This window comes from Oryctolagus cuniculus, chromosome 3, assembly GCF_964237555.1.
Source record: "Oryctolagus cuniculus chromosome 3, mOryCun1.1, whole genome shotgun sequence".
NCBI classification, from domain to species: domain Eukaryota; kingdom Metazoa; phylum Chordata; class Mammalia; order Lagomorpha; family Leporidae; genus Oryctolagus; species Oryctolagus cuniculus.
The window spans coordinates 80,582,961-80,604,351 of NC_091434.1; the positions used below are offsets into that span (position 1 = coordinate 80,582,961).

Below are 21,391 nucleotides of genomic sequence, written 5' to 3' on the forward strand. Positions count from 1 at the left end.
ACACCACACTCATATTACAATAACTAGAAGTACATATGGCAAGATTTCCATCATAGTTTTTTAAAAATCGGTGGAAGCAGATCACAGACCAGGAAGCATTGACCATCTAGCTTTCATAAGGAAATAACACGATCATGCACCTACAAGAGGCAAAATGCCTAGGGCTACATGGCTGAACACAGGGCTTAGAAGGGTTTCACTTTCGGCTTTATACACGGTACTATCATTTGAGGGTGTCTTGCCCCGACCAAGAGGGGAACAAAATAATTTTTTCAACAGAAAACAGCGCTTGCTTCTCTGCAACCTCCTTCAACGTGTACTCCAAGCAGGGCAGGAAGGCACATCGGGTTCTCTCAATTTCATGTCGCCTCACTTCCTTCACCACCACTTCTCACTTGTCCAAAGCACCTCCTGGGAGGAGACTGACACAGCAAGGCTGGCTGACTGCGGCTGGCTACAGGCACACGCCTCGGGGATCCTTCTAACCCGGCGTTTCCACTTCTTGACAAGCACAAGCTTTTTGCGCCCGCAACTCGTTTGCTGGTCAGTTTCCACCCGCGTAGGGGGCTCTACCTGGAGGCTCCCACCGCCGGCAGCGCTCACTTCCGTCCCCTCTGCCCGGGCCACCGAGCCCCTCTGCGACCCTCTGGGAAGTTGCCCAACGTCTCACTGACAACGGCTATGATGACACCTCACAGCAAAGCATAAGAGCAGAATTGTGCAACCCCCTTGGGGGAAAACAACGGAAAGAACCTTCTCAGAAGTTTTCGAAACAGCAACGAGGACAGTACTTGCTCCTGGGAGGCGGTCCTCCCTAGGGGAAGTCAGGGGCGCTACCGACGGGGTCCACCGCAGGCCCCGCCAGCCGCAGCTCCCCGGCAAAACAGCGAAACAGGAGGTCACCGAGAGCTGCCAGGGCCGATCCTGGGCTGGGTCGGGGCGGGGGCTGTAGCTGGTGAGCCGACGTCCCCGGCGCAGAAAGCCCTTCCCGCGTCAGCTACAGGACACCGGTCCGCGCGCCTGCCCCCGCACCAGTCCCTCCCCGCGCTACGAGCGCGCGGTCCCCGGAGCTCCTCGGCTTCTCTCCCTGCGGCGCCCACGCGGCCACAGCGTCCCTGTCGCTCTCTCACACACAAGTCCCCCTTCCTCGCTCGACGGACTCGGACACGCCAATTCGCTCACGCAGTTTCTTACTCACACTTCAAGGATTCCGCCACTTTTTCTCACGCCTCCGGTCGCCGGCCCCCGGCTGAGGGACTCCAACCGGAAGTTGCTTTCCGTTCCAGTTCAGAGGGCAGCGGCTGCTGGCGGAGCCATTAACTCTTCACCCTCCACCCGGCCGGGCCCCTTTTGCCCGACCCCGCCCAGCCCAGCCCGGCTCGGCTCGGCTCAGCCCCGCCCCGCCACGCCGGGAAAACCTGAGCTGCGGAAGTGAATCCGCTGACAAGTTTTGGAAAGGTCACTTGAGGAATTTCTTTTCCAAACAGTAAATAAACAGGTGGAACACATCACCGTGTCTAAGAGTTGAGAGGACCCAAGAATTCCCTGGGATGCTTACGATGTAGTTTCACCAACCAAACCCTAGAGACTCCAGGTCAGACAACTGAGGTAAGCCCAGGAACCTGCATGGTCAATAGATCCTCTTGTGTATGTGATTAAGGTGATTAAAGTCAAACACCCTGAGAAACACCAGGAGCGCGTGCCCTCGCGCACACACCCATGCACGCACACACCCATGCACACATGTGCGTTTGTGTTTTTTCCCAACTAGTAATACTTTACACTAAATGTACTTGCTGAAGTGGAGTGGTTGGGACATGCAAGTTGAGCTTTACCAGAAAATTTCCCAGGAATTAAAACTTCCCCATTATTCCATTTCCTAGCAATGCTTGCATACTCTCCAAGATAGAAATTTTAGTTTTCTTTCAGTATCTATCTTTTCCCTGTTAAAAGCCAAGGGATCAGATTCTGGCTGCCTCAGGTTCTCCCTGTATTTCTGAACCGTGCACATTTATCCTTCTTTCTTTAGGCCAGAAAGTTTGAGGATTTAAAAACCTGCTAAGTTGCAGTGCATTCTGCCCAATTACCTCCAATATTGGGCTTACTTTTAGAAATCAAAGCCAAAACATAGTTACAACTTTTTTTTTAAACAGAAACTTATATTATTTTGAGCAGTTGAACAGTTTGCTTTTAACAAGCAGTTAAACATGACAATGCATCACTCCTTGAAGCAATTTTAGGTTTACTGAACACAATGAGAGTACAGCCCACAGGTTTTTAGCAATCCGTCTGCCCCAACATTGCATAGCCTCCCCTGTTATCAACATTCCTCATCAGAGTGGTGATGAAAAAACTGCTATAAACATCCCTGTGTAAGTTTTTGTGTGGACATGTTTTTCAACTCCTTTAACTAATACCAAAGAATGTGATTGCTGGATTGTATGGTAAGAGTATGTTGAGTAAGAAACTGTCACACTCTCTTTCAAATGGCTGTATGGTTGAATTATAACCAGCAATGAATGAGAGTTATGAGAGTTCCTGTTGCTCCATATTCTCACCAGCATCTGGTGTTGTCAATGTTTTGGATTATGGCCATTCTAATAGATGAAGAGTAGTACCTCATGGTTGTTTAAATTTGCATTTTTCCTATAATGATGATCAGTGTTTTTTTTTTTTGTTTTTTTTTTTTTTTTTTTTTTACAATTGACATATGATATCTTTAATGAAGTTTGGGGAATTGACTTGAGACATTCATTTGAGAAATAATCTTTTTAATAGAGTGCTATAATTGTGCTCTAGTATTCCTTCATTTATGTTATTAAATACCTCAAGTTAGTATGCAGTGATGTGTCATTGGTGGTGGGGTATGATGGGATGAAAATGAGGAACTACAGGCATATTAAAAATATTTTGGGAGCTATTTTTACAGTTGCTTAATATTTTATGGAGAGTTCTGAATATAAATCTAAGAACAAGGAAACCTACCAGTATAATCAGTTACTACAACTTGCAGTGTCAGGTACGATCTCAGCCAAATCTTTAAAATACTATTATAAATGGAATCTGGTTGACTTATTTAAAATGACATGTGAGTTGGCTGTCTATGTCTCAGATTCTCCAGCTAAAATGCCTATGAAAATTGAAATATATGAGCATTCATAATAACGTTGGAAGTCAAGACTGCTGTTTAGGGCTATTCTGTATGTTGAGCAGGCTGTACTCATTTGCCAAGCCTTGCCCCTTCAGTCTAAGGCTTCTCAGAGAAGTACTTTCCCTAAATAGTACACAAAAGTACAATAAGTACCATAATTGCACAAAAAGTACTGTAATAATTGGATAAAAGTACCATAAGAGTAGTTGTAGCCTGCTGGCAGGCAGTTAAAACCATAATTTGATAAGATTTTACACCAACTGCAAGATCTCTGATGTTGAAATGAACATGTATTTTGTGGTTTGAAGGCAAGCAAATGTGTTGGTAAGGAAGCTACCTCATGGTGCCTACTAGTGAATTGGACAGTTGCTTTACTACAATGTGTGATCTCTAATTAATATTTTGTACCCCAAAGGGGAACTCTCTATTATCCAATTTGGAACTATGGTTTGGAAAATACTAATAATACCCAACGGGAGTGGATAAATGTGATGATTTCTATCCAAGCATGTGTAGCCAATAAGGAAAGGGGCTAAGCAGACAGATCTGGCTGTTTGACTTTTTGGAGGCTTCATTTTTCATATATTGTTCCTATTTATCAAGGAAAAGACCAATAATTGTTTCTGGTTCACCAGCAGTTCTCCTCTTTATAGTAAAATGACTAGGCAGTAAGGGTAAGGAATCTTACCTTAGCCAAACACCCACAGTAACAAAATTGATAAATGCCAGTTTCACATGAAAAGTTAACTATGAACTGTGCATGTCTGTTTGTCCTTCCAGCTCAAAATCTGTGCTGAGGAACTAAAAGCAATCAGATAATGAGAACCAAGGAAAAGTCGCATATCTAATTAGTAAGGGCTACACAAGGAGAAGAAGGAAATGTAAGACAAAGCATCCATTTGAAAATATTGTGCTTCATAAGGGAGAATCCTCAAAATACAAAGAAGACAAACACTTTGAAAAATCATTTATCCGAAGTTAATGGAAAGAATCTGCTTGAAATATAAGATGCTAGTGTAAGAGGAGCATGGAGGCAAGAAGTAATACAAAAAAGTTGGATAAATCTGTAAAGACACAAAACATGCAATGGCAAGACTGACATATTATTTGTCCAAAATCAAGGATAAAATCAGTCCATCAGGCAGGCATTGGGGGGCAGCAAGTTAAATTGCTGCCTAAGACATCTGCAGTTCATATCATGGAGTGTTTGAAGTTGAGTCCCATCTCTGTTTCCAAACTAGCTTCTTCCTAATGCATATTCTGGGAGGCAATAGATGATGCCTCAAGTGCTTGGCTCCTTACTATTCGTGCTTAAAACCAATTAAACTCATAAACCTATATTAATGAGCACACAACATTATAAAGATAATTTGTAATGGCACATATACAAAACTGTATAGGAATATAGAGTTTTTATTACTGAAACTAAGTATCAGTTCATATGAGGTTATTATAAATTTAATTTGTTAATTGTAATCTTCATGATAACTTATAATAAAATATCTAAAAATAAGTACATAAAATGAGTAGGGAATAAAGTATTAAACTGGAAAGAATCAGTTAAATACAAAGGAAGGCAGTAATGGAGGAACTGAGGATAGAAAAATGTAGTAAGACATAGAGGAAGTAAATAAGGTGGTTGAAGTATTAGTACTTTATTGTTGGTAGTCACCTTAAATGTAGATAGCTCAACTTCTTCAATCAAAAGGCAAAGCTTGACAGAATGAATCATACATGATCAGATAATTGACTTACATGCTGTCTATAAGAGACTCACCTTAGATAGAAAGACACAAATCAATGAAATTTACAGTAGGAAAAAACTTTTTCCAGGAAAATAGTAACTAAAAGAGAGATTGATGGCTACACTAATATAGACAAATAAGACTTCCAGACAAAAAACTGCTACAGTGGCTGGCATCACAGCTCACTTGGCTGATCCTCCACCTGTGGCACCTGCACCCTGGGTTCTAGTCCCAGTTGGGGCACCGGATTCTGTCCCAGTTACTCCTCTTCCAGTCCAGCTCTCTGCTGTGGTCCAGGAAGGCAGTGGAGGATGGCCCAAGTCCTTGAGCCCTGCACCTGCATGGGAGACCAGGAGGAAGCACCTGGCTCCTGGCTTCGGATTGGCGCAGCCTGCCGACCATAACAGCCATCTGGGGGAGTGAAACAAAGGATAGGAAGACCTTTCTCTCTGTCTCTCTCTCTCACTGTCTAAATCTGCCTGTCAGAAAAAAAAGAAAAAACTGCTACAAGATACAAAGAAGGTCACTGTATATCAAAATAGTTATTCATTAGAAAAATGTAACGGTTATATACATATACCCACCAAACTCTTGGGCCCTAAAAATATATAAACATTGGCTCAATTAAAGGGAAGAATAGACATTGCTACAATAATCATTGGAGACTTCATTATGCCACTTTTAATAATGGATAGAAAAACAGAAGATCAAAAAGGAAATAGATAACTTGAATAATATTGTAAGTGACTATACCCAACAAACATCTTTAATTGACTATACCCAACAAACATATATAGAGCATTCCACCCAAGGAAACCAAAGTATATTTTCTTAAATGCATGTGGAATATTCTCCAGGATAGACCCAATTACAAGATCAACAACAACAACAAAAGCTCAATATATTTAAAAAGACTGATATCAGAGCCGGCACTGTGACATAGAAGGATAAGTCTCTGCCTGTAGTGCCTGCATCCCATATGGGAGCTGATTCAATTCCCAGCTGCTCTATTTCCAATCCAGCTTCCTGCTACTGTGCCTGGAAAACTGCAGAAGATGCCCCAAGTGCTTGGACCCCTACATCCACATGGGAGACCCAGAAGAAGCTTCTGGTTCCTGGCTTCAGCCTGGTCCAGCCCCGGCCACTGCAGCCATTTAGGGAGTGAACCAGCGGATGGAAGACCTCTCTCTGTCTCTCTTTTTCTCTCTGCCTTTCAAATAAATAAATGAATCTTTAAAAAAATAAAAAGATAGAAATCATACAAATATCTTCTCCAGCCAAAATGAAATGAAACTAGAAATCAATAAATAGCACAAGAAAACTGGAAAATTCATTAAAATGTGCAAATTATGCCACACATTCTTAACCAGTGAGTCAAAGAAGAAATCACAAAGTTAAGATTTGCTTACAGATGAATGAAAACGAAATTTCAACATACCAAGATGTGTGAAATGCAATGAAAGCAATATTATGGGGAAATTAATAGCAATAAATTTCCACACACAAAAAGCAGAAAGACCTGAAATCAGTAACTTAACTTTACACCTGAATGAACTAGCAAACTTTATCTAAAACTAGCAGAAAGAAGGAATAAAGAGTAGAGCAGAGATAAATACAAAAGAGGTTAGAAAAACAGAAGAGAGAATCAATGAAAAACTATTCAGGCTTGGAAAAGATCAATAAAATTGACAAACCACATAAAGTTGTACAAAAAAAAAAAGAAGACAGAAAATAACCAAATCAGAAATGAAAGTGGGAATATAACCACTAACCAAATAGAAATTTAAAAAAATTATAAAATTATGGAACAGTTGTATGTCAACAGATTATAAAATTTAGGTAAAATGAATATATAAATTCCTAGAAATCAAACTACCAAATCTGAATCAAGAACAAATAGAAAATTCGAACAGATTTGTAACAAATGATTGAGTCAATAGTCAAAAACCTCTCAAGAAAGAAAAATCCAAGACCAGATGACTTTGCTGGTAAATTTATTTGAAGATTTATTTATTTAAAAGTAGAGTTAGAGAGAAAGAGAGCGTGAGAGAGAGAGAGAGAGAGAGAGAGAGCGCTATCTTTCATCTGCTAGTTCATTCCCCAAATGGCCACAATGACCAGGAGCCAGAGCCAGAGCCAGGAGTTTCTTCTGGTCTCCAACATGGATGTAGGGCCCCAAGGGTACATTTGGAGGGAAGTGGATCAGAAGTGGAGCAGCCTGGGCTTGAACAAGTACCCATAAAGGATTCTGGCATCGCAGGTGACAACTTTACCAACTATGCCACAATGCCAGCCCTGTCAGTCATAATTTTACCCAGTACTTAAGAATTAACACCAGAGCCGGAGCTGTGCTTAGTAAGTTAAACCTTTGTCTGAAGTGCCAGCATCTCATGTGGGCACTGGTTCAAGTCCAGGCTGCTCCACTTCCAATCTAGCTCCCTGTGAATGGCCTGAGAAAAGCAGTGGAAGATGGTCCAAATGCTTGGGTTCCAGCACCCACATGGGTGACCTAAAAGAAGCTCCTGGCTCCTGGCTTCAGATAGGCTCAGCTCAAGCCATTGTGGCCATTTGGGGAGTGAACCAGCGGATGGAAGACCTCTCTCTCTCTCTCTCTCTGTCTGTCTCTGCAATTCTGCCTTTCAAATAAAAACATAAATCTTAAAAAAAAAAAAAGTCAGAGAACAACTCAGAAATCATGCTCTGGATTTTATACAACTCATTCGAATGAGCACTTAGTCCAGAAGACTCGTATCTCTTTTGAGGTCAATATCCTCAGTAACCTAAGGACCTCCCACTAGACCTCACCTCTTTAAGTTTCACATCACCTGCACACTGAAGATCAAGCCTACAACACATGGACCCTTAGGGGCAAACCACATCCAAATTCTAGCACCCCAAGATCAGGAACAAGACAAGGACACTTTTTTCCACAACAGCTATTCGACATTGTTCAATAAGTTCTAGCCAGAGCAACTAGATAAGAAAAAGAAATAAAAGGCATCCGACTTGGGAAACAAGAAGGAAAATTATTTCTGTTCTCAAATGATCTTATCCTACACATAGTAAATCCCAAAGATACACAAGAAAGCTAATAGAGATGATAAAAAAAATTTAGCAAACTTTCAGGGTACAAAATAAACATTCAAAAAGTCGGCCAGTGATGTACTCTCCTAAAATGAGATAAAATAAAAAAAATTTCATTTACAATAACATTTAAAGGAATAAAATGCCTCAGAACAAATAGTTAGAGAGGTAAGAAGACTTGTACATTGAAAACTGTAAAAAATTGCTGAAAATATGGTCAGAAAAACCTAAGTGGAAAGACATTCCATGTCCATCAATTGGAAGACTTAAACTCATTAAGATAGTGATATTCCCCAAACTGATCTTCAGATTCAATGCAATTCTTATAAAAATTCCAGTGACCTTTTTGTTTTTTGCAAAAATGGACAAGCTGATTTCCCAATTCAGATGAAATTTCAAGTATCCTCAAATTTATATGGAATTGTAGATAGTGAACAGGAAAAACAAGCTTTGAAGACTTACATTTTCCAATGTCAATACTTTTGTGAAGCTACAATAATCAAAATATAGACCAAAGAAACAGAATTGAGAGTCTAGAAATAAACCTTTACATGGTGCCAAAACCATTTGATGAAGTACTCTTTTAAATGCATGATGGTGGAAAACTGATAATCACATGCAAAAAAATTAAACTGGACCTCATCTAACTAAAAATTAACCAATTGCTTAAATAAAAGAGCAGTACTATAGCACTGGCTACACAAAAACATGTCATCATGATCTTGGATTTGGCAATGGATTTTTAGATATAATACCAAAACAACAAATAAGAGAAAAATAAATGAACTTAATAAAAAATAAAACTTGTGCAATTAAAAACATTACCAACATACTGACAATACAACCCCCACAATGGGAGAAAATATTTTTAAACCATGTATATGATAAGTATCTAGAATCCAGAATATATAAAGAATTCTGACAATGCAACAACAAATAGGTAACTCAATGAAAACATGGGTAAGGGACTTGAATACAGATTTCTCTAAAGAGGATATATAAATGATTAACAAGCACATGAAAAGATGCCTGACATCAGTAACCTTTAGGAAAATACGAATTAAAACGACAGTGAGGTACCACTTCCCCTTCACTAGGATGGCTATAATAAAAATGCAGATGGAAAATGGCAAGTGTTGACAAGAATGTAGGGCAACTGGAAATTTCATTCATTACTGGTGGCAATGCAAAATGGTTCAGCCACTGTGGAAATCAATTTGTGATCCCTTAAAATGTTAAACATATAATTACTGTGTAATCTCACAATGCCACTGTTAGGTATATACCCCAAAGTAATGAAAATAGGTACTCAAACAAATAGGAATAAATGCCTGTGCACAGTAACACTATATCCAATTGTCAAAATGTAAAAATTTACCCCAAATACCCTCTTCATCAAAGATGAGTAGATAAACATATTATGTAGTATACACATACAGTAGCATATTATTCAGTGATGCATGCTACAACATAGATAAACTTCAAAAACATGCTAAGTGAAGGAAGTTAGACAGCAAAATCCATACCCTGTAGACTTCATTTAAGCAGAATATTCAGAATAGATATATCCATAGAAAGAGAATACATATCAATGACTGACAAGGTTTGATGGGAGTGGAAATGAAAAGAGCAACTGCTTAATGGTGCAGTGTTTCCTTTTGGGTTGATTAGAATGCAATAATTTGTCAGTATAAGTTCCTTAGTTATAACAAGGAACATACTAATAAAAGATGTTCAAAATTGGGGACTCTCTTCCATGGTGAGGAGAAGTAGGTTGAGTGATATATGGGAACTCTCTGTAGTGTGCATTCAGTTTTTCTCTCAATTTGAAGTTGTTCTAAAAAATTAATTTCAAAAACCCTTTACCTTAAATGACTCCTGGTCAAAGAAGAAGTAAAGCTGTAAAATAATGCTAACATAAATATAGCATATCGTATGTTGTAAGATATAGTTAAAATGATACTAACCTTAAATATTTTCATTACAAAACAAAAAATAAAAATAAAAATAAAAATAAATGAACCAGACATTGATTTGAAAAACTGTGAAAAGTAAAATAGTCCAAAAACAGCTTTAAGAAAATATTAATAATGATTAAACAAAGATAAATGATTTAAAAAACAAAGCCTACTATAAAATCGGTACATCCCAAAGGTGAGCTCTGTGACAAGTCCAATTAGGGGAAAAAAATAAAGCATAAATGGACAAAGGAGTAATGAAAAAAGATTATCCAAAAAGTTATAGAGGTGATTCAAATGTGTGAGAATACCAGGTATGACAACAATTTGAAAAATTTGATTAAAAGAATAACTTTAAGTAAAAAATATTACTTAAGCCAGAATAAATCAATAATAGTAGAAAATATTAGAAAAACTTTTTAAAAATTGCTTCCAAAATGATGCCAAGGCCAATGGTGTTATCAATTTGTTCTTTAAGTATTTCAGGGAACAGATAACATATTAAACTTTTTCAGAATATGAAGCATTGTGTTATTTTACCTTATAAAGCTGGCCTAAATCTTTAATACTAAAAATCTATTAATTATAATTTCCAGAATAATAAAAATACACATTAATATCACTTATAAATGGGAATGTAGAAGTTCTCAGTAAATAACCAATCTTTATTTTTTGGAATGTATTTTCTTCATATGAATTGGATATAAGATTAACTAGTTTGAATGTGCATTTTGCTTACAATTACTTGTTATAACTGAATTGTTGTCTGCAGCTAGCACTGTCATAAAAGGAAAGATTTTTGCATAAAGCATCGAAACATCTGCTTTGAATTATTTGGTTGCTCTGCCTGGATAGGGTTCTTGGCTTATGCTACATCGTTTTTGCTCTTTTCTGCTAGTTTGAGTTCTAAGTTGAATTGTGAAGCCAAAATTATAGAGGAGAGGTGTCTAAGCATGTGGATTAAAGAGAAAAAAGTGGAAATCTGTAGGTTTAGTTTGGTTTCTTTTGATCAACTAATTATTTTAATCAGAGTAACATAATATAGTGTATAACTATAATCCTATCTTTATTACTGAAGCATTATAACATGATTTTTGATCACAAGATTTTTTAAAAAAAATGTAATTGCTATACTGTGTGTAACAGCACAATACTATATGCAGTAGAAAAATCATGCAGTTCTCTTTAATGAAACCAAAACCATATTAGACATAGATTAACATGAAGTGTTGATTTTTTTCTTTAATATGCCTGTAGTGAACTATGACATTTGGTAGTTTTTTGGTATTTATGATAAATGTATTTGTCCCAGACCAATAGCCAACATCATTCTTAGTGTTAACTGCAAGGGAAATTCCCACTGAGATCAGGAACAAGACAAGGTTGACTGACTGTTCTTTCTTCTGTTATTAAACACTGTTCTAGAAGTTCTGGCCAATGTGGTGACAAGAAAAAAGAAAGGAGACATATTTTTCTAACTAGATATCATATTTATGAATTACATAAAATAGTTTACAACAGATAGGGGGTCAAAATGACTGAAAGATAAAATTTTGAAATCAATATGACAGCAGTTATTTGAAAATACGGTGCAAAGAATATCAAGATAGTGCCTATACTATTGATATACAAGGAAGAAGCTAAAACAAAATCGATTGGAATACATTTTACAACAAAGAACCTTATGTTCACTGAGGCCTTAATACATTCAGAGACCTGGAAGTTCACCAGCAGGAAGGTTCTATATTAGTGGGTTGAGTATTTCCCTCAAATTAGGATAGAAATTTTATGAAATTCTCACCAGAACTTTTTCAAGGGTACTTAACAGACTTATTTTGAATTATCCAGTTAGCCATCTCTTTCATGGTCATAAATGTTTAAGAGAAATAACTGGACTTTATTCTAGGCCCCAGTAGGCAGCTAGACAAGTACCTCAGGCAGGTTGGACTAGGTATACAGCCCCAAGTCCTGCCCTGATTCTGAAGCTTATTGCATGGAGGCATTCCAGTGTGTCTGTCATGCGGTGTAAAGTGTACCCTGGAGAGAGTGTGGAGATGTGCTGGCCAAGTGACAAGGGAGACCTCGCTGCTAGGAATGATGTGGTTGCTCTGTGAACTCAGTGAAGTCATTTGCCTTTTTTCTCCATCCTGCTGCAAGATAACCTTCAAATATTGTTTTAATGTTGTAAAAAGGAAGGGCAGGGTAATGAATAAAAAGCCATGGAAAAAGAAGTGGTACGAATTTATATTTGAGCTCTTGCTCTAGACGACCCTGTGATCATTTTCGTCCAGTAGGCATGCCATGTGGCAGCTGTTAATGTAGCAACAGTGACAATGGTTCTTGATATTTAATTTTTTTGATCTGTCAATTTTTCCTAGGATTATTCTTAAGAAAATAGTACATCACCTCTAATATTCATGTTTGATCAGGAAAATAAAAAGGCCAGTTGGTAAGAAAATAAGACTAGATTACTATAATTGTGTTAGCTTAAATGTTCTAAGATAGGAAATACAGGGTTGTCTGTAAGCTTAATACTTTAGTGTGATGAAATGGGTTTCTAATGAAATGGAAAAATATTAAATGTAACTTAATTTTGAATACATATACTGGATCTGATTGGAATTGATTTTTAAAATATAACAAAAAGTATGAATACATATAATATTAATTTACAACCTACTAAACCATATACAATTTAATTTAGGCCAAGTATCTCTCAGTCTTATATTATGCAATAAAAAATCGCTCAGTGTAGAAGACTTATATTCCAGATATAAATTTAAACAATTATTTGAAGTAGAGGCATAAATTATATCTTAATAGTTAGAAAAGAATCAAATTTCCTTGGATCTTCGCTAGGGACCCAACTTTTAAAGGGCAATTTCTAACTATGACAATGAATACAAGGACATTACTGAATCATATAATAAAGTATTCACTTAGAAAAAGCAACAGTGGAACAAATATGCAACACTACAGTTATAGACATTCAGGCCACTTTGGTAGGCTGAGAATCTAAGAACTGCTAAAATTCGATTACCTCTTCTCCAGGTCACAATCTTCCTTCACAGACTATTCCTCTTTAAAGATGAAGGCAAGACTGGAAGTTTTTTTCCACAAGCTCTACCAATGCTGCCCAAACTGTCCTGAGCTCTCCCTTGTGTTGAACTGGGAACTTCCACTGAGAAATCCCCTGACTAGAAGACTTCCTTATTTGTAGCTACCAGCAGCCAATCATAGCAAGATATTGAAATGAAGAAAAGACTACCAGAAAATATTCTGTAAACCACCCGTGACTGTAGCTCTGACTTCCTTTTGAAGCAGAGATACTTTAGTTGAATAGTTAAGGTGTTTTAACAAAAAGTCAGAAATTATAAACTCAAAATAGTGTATTAGCATATTTTCATGTAAGAACATTTGAAAGGAAGTTTATTTGATAAATGAATTAATAGACTTTAAGAAGTCACTTTTTCACCTAAGCAGTCTATTTATAAATAGCAGGGAAAGATCAAATTTGAGTATAGATGTCTGCTTTAGGGCTATAGATGAAGACGAAGACTAGTTTAATAATGATTTTTGCTGCATTTCCAAGACTGATCCCAGGTACTCAGAACAGGAGTAAAACAAAGCCTCTTGAAACAGCTTCTCTGCTTTGAGAACTAGGGCCTGCTCTTTGTGTGGACGAGTGTGTATTACAGCACACTGGAGAAATGCTTCACAAATGCGTGCATTTCTCTGAGGCTACTTGGAGCAAAACATCAAGTTTTATGTGCAAATGGAAGGCAGCATATGCACCACAGACATTTTTCTTTGTTATAAAATTTTAGGGCTGGAAATGTCCTTTGACGCCATCTGTTCCATTTCCTTTTTATTACAGATGAGGAAACAGAGGGTAAATGCTCAATGTCAAAAAGGAAGTTAGAAGTAGCACTCAGATTAAATTCTGAGTCTTTTGAATCCAAGTGCTTTCTTTTTTTCTTTCTCTTTCTTTCTTAACTGTACTATACTCTTGGTGTATCAAATTACTGAACTGAAAATAGACTAGCAAAATGAGCTGTCTCCTTGTTTAGCTCCTGCATTTTTGTAGATGAGGTTGAGGCCATACTCAAAGTTCCACAATTAGTAAAAGGACTATAATATAGAACTTCTGACTCTTGGTCAGAAGTTTCTTTTCTACTCCTCTACTTTTAAAGCACTGCCTTCTCTTAAACTTACATGTTAAATAAGACTGATATTTTGCTTCTTATGATAAAATAATTTTGAAAGTGTCCTAAACACTGAGTAAGCTTATGAGTAAAACATTCCATATATTCATCTAACATAAAGTAAAACATTACATTTCCTTTAACAATATGTGCTTTATAACTGTTGTACTGATAAAATATCAAGCACAGCATGTCCTTTGGTGCTATGGCAAAATAAAACCTATTTAATAGAATAAAAATAGCAAAAAGAAAACAATAAAAAAGTGAGATAGTCACTGGTGAAAAGAGAACTTCTCAAGAATTTACATTTCTGGCAGGATACACAGCAGACTCATAGAATGGCAAAAGCCCAAAACAACACTCTGGCCTCAGAATCAGCCCTTAAGGCATTTGGATCTGGCTAAAAAGCCCATAAGAGTTTCACAGGCATGGAAAGCCAAGACACTGTGGCAAAAAAAAAAAAAAAAAAAACAAAAAAAAACAAACACCTAAATGAAAGATCTCTGTGAGTGAGATCCCTGCAGAAAGAATGGGCCATCAAAGAAGGCAGTACCTTTCTCTGAAGGGAGGAGAGAACTTCCACTTTGACTGTGGCCTTGTCTAAATAAGATTGGAGTTGGCGAACTCAAGAGGCTTCCATAGCCTTGGCAGCTCATGACAAGAGCCTCGGGTGATTACTGATGTCATAAATAAAATTCTTAAATCAGCAATGGGAGTCACTGTGCACCTGCTCCCCATGTAGGATCTCTGCCCTTAATGTGTTGTACTATGAGAATTAATGGTAAAACTACTACTCAAACAGAACTCTATACTTTGTGTGTCTGTGTGGGTGTAGTCTGTTGAAATCTTTACTTAGTATATGCTAAATTGATCTTCTGTATATAAAGATAATTGAAAATGAATCATGATGAAGAATGGGATGAGAGAGGGAGCGGGAGATGGGAGGGTTGCAGGTGGGTGGGAGGTTATGGGGGAAAGGTGCTATAATTCAAAAGTTGTACTTTGGAAATTAATATTTATTAAATAAAAGTTGAAAAGAAAAAAAGAATTTACATTTCTGAATGAATAGAATTTTAAAAAGTAGCAGGGCTCTTCTCTTAGCTGGGAAATGCCCCTTTCTTTGGTCTGTTCATCCTTATCCCCCTTCCCCCTTCTATTTACTTCTATGATTGAACTTGATGGCCACATAAGCCCCTGAAGAAGTGGATAGTCCTGGGTATGCTGACCTCAACCTGGTTGGGCCTTGCTACTGGGCCAACCTGATACCAAGACAGAGAGGCTCTAGTTAGATATGCTTTTTGAAGAAATTCTGTGAGAGAATTTCTGAGAAATTCTGAGACATTTGAAACCCAAGCCACCAACCAGTTCTGTCTCTAGGCAAATAGGTATGGCAGATGCAAGTTTTCATCTTTGTTGTCTTTAGTGGTTTCTTTTCCTATTTCCTCTTCCCCTCACCCCTCTCCTGCCTCCTTTCCCTTTTCCCTACCTACCCTCCTCCCCTCTCAGAGTCATAAATTATGAGACCATGGCAGAGAGAAATGCAGAAACTCCTGCACCAAGCCAGGATTGTCAAGGATTAAAGTGCAATGACCAGGCCCGGAAAGGAATAAAGAAAGGGCTTCAAGTCCAAGTTAGAGGGTGGGAGGCAAAAGTCGGGTTCATTCACGTAGTTTTAACTGGACAAGGCAGTTCCTAAGCTTAGAATGAAGACATCACTACCAAGGTACAGCAGGGTTCTCAGGGCAGGCCTGTGTGAGGGGTCTACTTAAGAAGACAAAGTCTTTCCTGGAGGAAGTGGAGAGCAGGAAAGCTGAGTTTCTTAATTGACAACTAGAATTCAGGGATAGAGAGATCCAGATACCTTCAACCCTGGCCCAGAAATTAGGCTGCACGGGGTGGGTGTTTGGGAAACTCGATTCAGATAACACAGACAACTGCAGGGTGAATCTGTGTTCCAGGCATGCATAGTGTTTGTGGGAGCAACAGAATTTTCCAGGCTCTACTTGCTGATGGGCTGAGGCTCCAGGGTTTTATTGGCCCATGGCCACAGCAGGACTGACCATGACAAGTAATATCTCACTGTAAATGAAAGGTTGGGCCCAATAGGGATGATACTCTTTTCCACCACCACCCAACATCTCTGGACCAGAGAGAGTAGCTAATATTATTAATCTGCAACTTAATATGAATTTATGCCAAAATACTGTTTCTCCAGTAGTAATATGTACATTTTATCTCTTACTTACAGAATTAAATGTGTCCTCACTTAATGGAATTTCTAGGTACAGTGCATGGATGAAGGGGATTTGGTGGAAGGAGGGATGAGGTCAGATAGGGGAAATATTTTTACTCTTTACAATTCTTTTACTTAAGCTGCAAATTAGTAATTGGCCTTATATCAGTAGGGAAATATAGTTAGCATGCTTGTTCAATTATTTATTCCATAAACTTTTACTACCTATTATATGTTAGGATCTATGCCAGGTTCAGGGACTATTAAAATGTGTTTCTTGTCCTTGAACAGCTCATGATCTTAAGGAAGAGACAGACACGCAAATAACATTTTATTCAGCCCATTAGTAAAGACAAGAGCAGGACTTGGTACAAGGTGCTGTGTGGGCAGAGGCAGTTTTTAGAGCTAGGGACATTCATTAAGAGGTGCTTAGTACACAGAGTCTGAACAAGTGAAAAGATCAAGGGTTAAGAATTTGTATTCTCAATAAGTTTGCTCTGATGTCTTGTAGGCTAAACTTGTGGCTTTTTGCTTATTTCCATAGCTTTGTCACCAAGAGTTTTCTAAAAATATTAATTTGCCTTTTAATGTTATAGAGGATTATTTATAGTTTTGATGATACACACCATCTTAGTGTTCTTGGCATCTATCTTTAAAAAAAATAAATCTGTGAGGTATACAGATAGAGTGAGCATTTTAGAAGTACCTTAGGCCTATATTTTTTAAAGATTTTATTTATTTATTTGAGAGGCAGTGTTACAGTCAGTGAGAGGGAGAAACAGAGAGAAAGGTCTTCCATCCGCTGGTTCACTCCCCAGTTGACTGCAACGGCTGGAGCTGTGCCGATCCTAAGCCAGGAGCCAGGAGTTTCTTCCGGGTCTCCCTTGTGGGTGCAGGGGCTCAAGCACTTGGGCCATCTTCCACTGTTTTTGCAGGCCATAGCAGAGAGCTGGATTGGAAGAGGGGCAGCCGGGACTAGAACCAGTGCCCATATGGGATGCCAGCACCACAGGCAGAGGATAAACCTACTGTGCCACGGCGCTAGCCCCAGGTCTATTATTTTTGAAAATAGTAATAAAAGTAGGACACTGTGGAGGACCTACAAGGAAGACAAATCTTGGTTTATTATAGAAAAATCAACATTCCAATAGTCACAGGATGAGTCACCTTGGAAGGTGATGAGTTCCTTCTTTCTAGGAACTACCAAAATATATGGTGAATGAGTATCATTTGGGAATTCTTTTTTAATATTTATTTATTTGAAAGAGTTACAGAGAGAGTGGGACTGAGAGATCTTCCATGTACTGGTTCACTCCCCAAGGGGCCACAATGGCCAGGGTGGGCCAGGCCAAAGCCAGAAGGCAGGAACTTCATCTGAGTCTCCCCCATGGGTTTCAGGGACCCAAGCACTTGGGCCATCTTCTGCTGCTTTTTCCAGACCATTAGCAGGAAGCGGGATTACAAGTGGAGCAGCTGGGACTCGAACTGGTGCCTGTATGGGATGCTGGCATTGCAGGTGGCAGCTTTACCCACTATGCCACAAAACCAGCCCCAGGAATGTCAAAAAGGGATTGAAATCTCATATGAAGTAGTTATGACTTATCTCTGTGTAACATTACTATGGTCCTGGTATAATTCTGGGTACTTAACATGTATAATTTCACTTAATCCTTTGAAGTCCTTTATAAAGGCAGTGCTCTTTTGTAAATATAAAAACTGAGGCCTAATGAAGTTAACTAACTTGATCAAATACAAATGGTTAGTAAGTAGAAACTCAGGTGTCTGTCTCCAAAGTCCACATTCTTACAAACTTTTGCACAATTGAGCTTTTTTTTATAGTGCACTTTATGTCATCCATTAATATTACAGAATTTTAGGAGGGATCAAAGAAATGCATATATTTTCTTTACTAGTTTTGATTCCCTCTTGTGCCCATTTTCGAAATTTCTAGCCTGATAAGAAGTTAATGAACTGAGAATATATGGTCTTCAATCTCTTCTCCACATCTATCAGTTTGGTCTTAGATGTAACTGTGAAAACAGAATAGTTGAAGACTGCAAGAGGCTAGGAGGGGGAAAGGAAGGTGATGCCAAAGTGTAGCTCTTGTTGAGTACAATAGCAAATTAGACTTTCTGCCTCCTTATAAATGGCAATTTAGGAAAACAGGGCAGCCTTTGAGTAAATTTAGTACTTTGTTAAGGAAGATGACAGTGCACGCTTTGTTCCTACAGATTTATCATCCTTTAACTCTACTCTTTCTTTTCTTTTTTTTTTTAAGATTGTTTTATTTTACTTGAAAGTCAGAGTTACACAGAGAGAGGAGAGGCAGAGAAAGAGAGAGAGAGAGAAAGAGAGAGAGAGAGAGGTCTTCCATCTGCTGGTTCACTCCCCATTGGCCGCAATGGCTGAAACTGCGCCAATCAGAAGCCAGGAGCCAGGAGCTTCTTCTGGGTCTCTCATGTGGGTGCAGGGGTCCAAGGACTTGGGCCATCTTCTACTGCTTTCGCAGGCCATAGCAGAGAGCTGGATTGGAAGTGGAGCATCTGGGTCTCGAACCACAGCCCATACGGGATGTCGGCGATTCAGGCCAGGGCATTAACCCACTGCACCACAGCACCAGCCCCTTAACTAATCTTTCTAATCTGTTATGTATAGCTTTGTAAGTATTATTTGAAAAAAAAGCTCTGATATTTTCTACAAGGTACAAGGTGAACTCTCTAAGTTTCTTCAAACAGAATTTCTCTCTAGGTTGACAGAATATCATCAGGGAATCAAAGATCTCACCAACCAAAGGTCTGTCTCAAGTGTTACACATTTTCCTTTTTCTTTTAGTAACCATGGTAGCAATAGACTTAATTTTCGTCAAATAACTTTTATTTTGATCTATCTTCTGGAATTCCTCTTTTCTGAGGTTAATAAGAATCACCAACTGAAAGAGTGAATCTCACAGGCATTTTCATTCTAATCTGAGAAGCCAAGAAAAGTGACTTAGACATTAGGATGAAATAAAAATTACTGGACTTCCCTCACAGAGGTTCAGAAATTATTAATTGTAGAAAACAAATTTACATTACCTGAAATGCATTTCTTATGGGTTTATAAATTCATGAAATTGAAATTGCTGTACTAGGCCTGAGATCATCAATAATTTTCTTTGTGAACACACACAGCACAATATCTTAGTACTGATACCATTTTTTAATATTAGCAAGGTTAATAGTTCATATTTTGAATTCTTTATAAATGAGGAGATAGCAAATATGTTAACCCTTCTGTAACCTCTAAGGTACAATGACAGTGATATAGAAATTAGAGAAAAGAGGAAGAAATGCAATGATCATGAACTCTGGTTTTTCTACAACTTTGATAAATCTTTGAAATCAGTATAGTTTGGGAGGATTAACTAACTGAAGTTTGCAGAGAGATTTCGAAGTTCCTTGTATGTTATTTACTCCTTGGTTCACCAGTTAAGTTCTCTTAATTTGATCATATTTGGTATGATGCCAGAGCCCTAATGAAAGATTCACCAAATATGGGTTCCAAGTAAAAGCACAAGCTATTGTTTGTGAGGTCAATATTGAGGCAGTGCTAAAAGTGTAGGAGTATTTTTATGTGTGGACATGCTATTCTTTAGATAATCTGGTTGAATCACTTCAAAGAGGAGGAAATTGAGACAGGAAGAGATTAATGGGTTTTCTCAATGTTGAACAGCTGACTGATGGTATTGACAGTTTTTCACTGGCTTTGGAGATGCTAGCTGTGAAGTACTTGATCATCTCTTGCTTTCTTTGAAGATGCTCTTAAGGTTTGGAACTGAGTGGGATGTGATTGGAGAACTTTTTCCAGTTACTTTATTGGTGAAAGATCTATGTGTTTTGTCTCTCCCCTTGTCATTGGGCTTAAAATTTTAAAAATATTGCTTAAGTAAAAAAAAAAAAAAAAACTTCTAGGACTACTTCTTTCCCCGTCTTTTATTTATTCATCAATCATTCCTTCATCAATTGCTATCAAAGACCCCCTCTGGGGAGAGGGAGCTATAGAACCAAACTCTACAGCACTTTTCTGTAGCATGTCACAGGAATTAAAAAACACATCTTTGTTGAAAGCGAGTCTAGAAGAATTAGGCACACAGGTGCTGAGGCCATATTGCCTAGGTTCCAAAACCTGGCACTACTCTTAAACTAATCGCATGCCTAAATCTTATAGTAAATCTTATGAAAATCAAATGGATTAGTATATATAAAGCATTTGAAACTGAGCAACTTGTGAGACTATATATGAGGGCTTTTGTTGTTTATATTACTTATTACTTTTTTCTTCCCTATCTCTGTAACATGCAAATTTATGCAAGAATTTCAGAAAAGCTAGATGAGGGAACTTAATCAAGATTTTTTTTTTGCCTATGCAACATCTATTTTGCCTTTTCCTCTTTTTCCTTATAGCTTATGTATTTTTTGGGAAGGTAACTCTACCTGCTGTCCATGGATAGGCTAAGACTGGCTTAAACCAGTCAGTAATTCCATTTCCCTAGCCTTTGCTATGGGCTCATTGGGGAGCACATGACCAAAGCTAGTTTAATTTGGGGAATCCCAGGACTCTTGCTTGGAATATCACACATATTTTCCCACTGAGAGTAAACAGTGAAACACCATCCTTGTTATGGTTGGCAGCCAGCCTAAAGCTATAAAGGCTTCAGTCCTAGGATAAACTATGCCATAGGATGGCCAAAAAGAGAGATGGAAAAAGAATATATCTTTTTTTTTAAAATTTTTTGACAGGCAGAGTGGACAGTGAGAGAGAGAGACAGAGAGAAAGGTCTTCCTTTGCCGTTGGTTCACCCTCCAATGGCCACTGCGGCTGGCGCGCTGCAGCCGGCGCACCGCGCTGATCTGAAGGCAGGAGCCAGGTACTTATCCTTGTCTCCCATGGGGTGCAGGGCCCAAGCACCTGGGCCACCCTCCACTGCACTCCCAGGCCACCACAGAGAGCTGGCCTGGAAGAGGGGCAACCGGGAC

General features: G+C 38.4%; 1 protein-coding gene and 1 long non-coding RNA gene across 9 annotated transcripts in view; one reads left to right on the top strand and one right to left on the bottom strand.

Annotated features, from left to right (window-relative positions):
- Positions 1 to 13,132, bottom strand: part of TANK (TRAF family member associated NFKB activator) — a 90,079-nt gene extending 76,947 nt beyond the window's left edge. For 2 of the 8 annotated variants that reach the window (XR_011387282.1, XM_070070763.1), the window contains exon 1: positions 12,979 to 13,132. The gene's annotated coding sequence lies outside the window, so the exon portion shown is untranslated. Of the gene's footprint in view, positions 1 to 753; positions 974 to 1,198; positions 1,387 to 12,978 lie in introns of those variants that run through there. The other 6 variants (XM_008258662.4, XM_070070765.1, XM_008258661.4 and 3 more) reach the window with 5 other exon arrangements.
- Positions 1,411 to 4,094, top strand: LOC127491765 (uncharacterized). Its single transcript, XR_007920661.2, has 2 exons — positions 1,411 to 1,608; positions 3,932 to 4,094. It is a non-coding gene; the product is annotated as an uncharacterized lncRNA (long non-coding RNA).
- Positions 13,133 to 21,391: the final 8,259 nt, after the last annotated feature.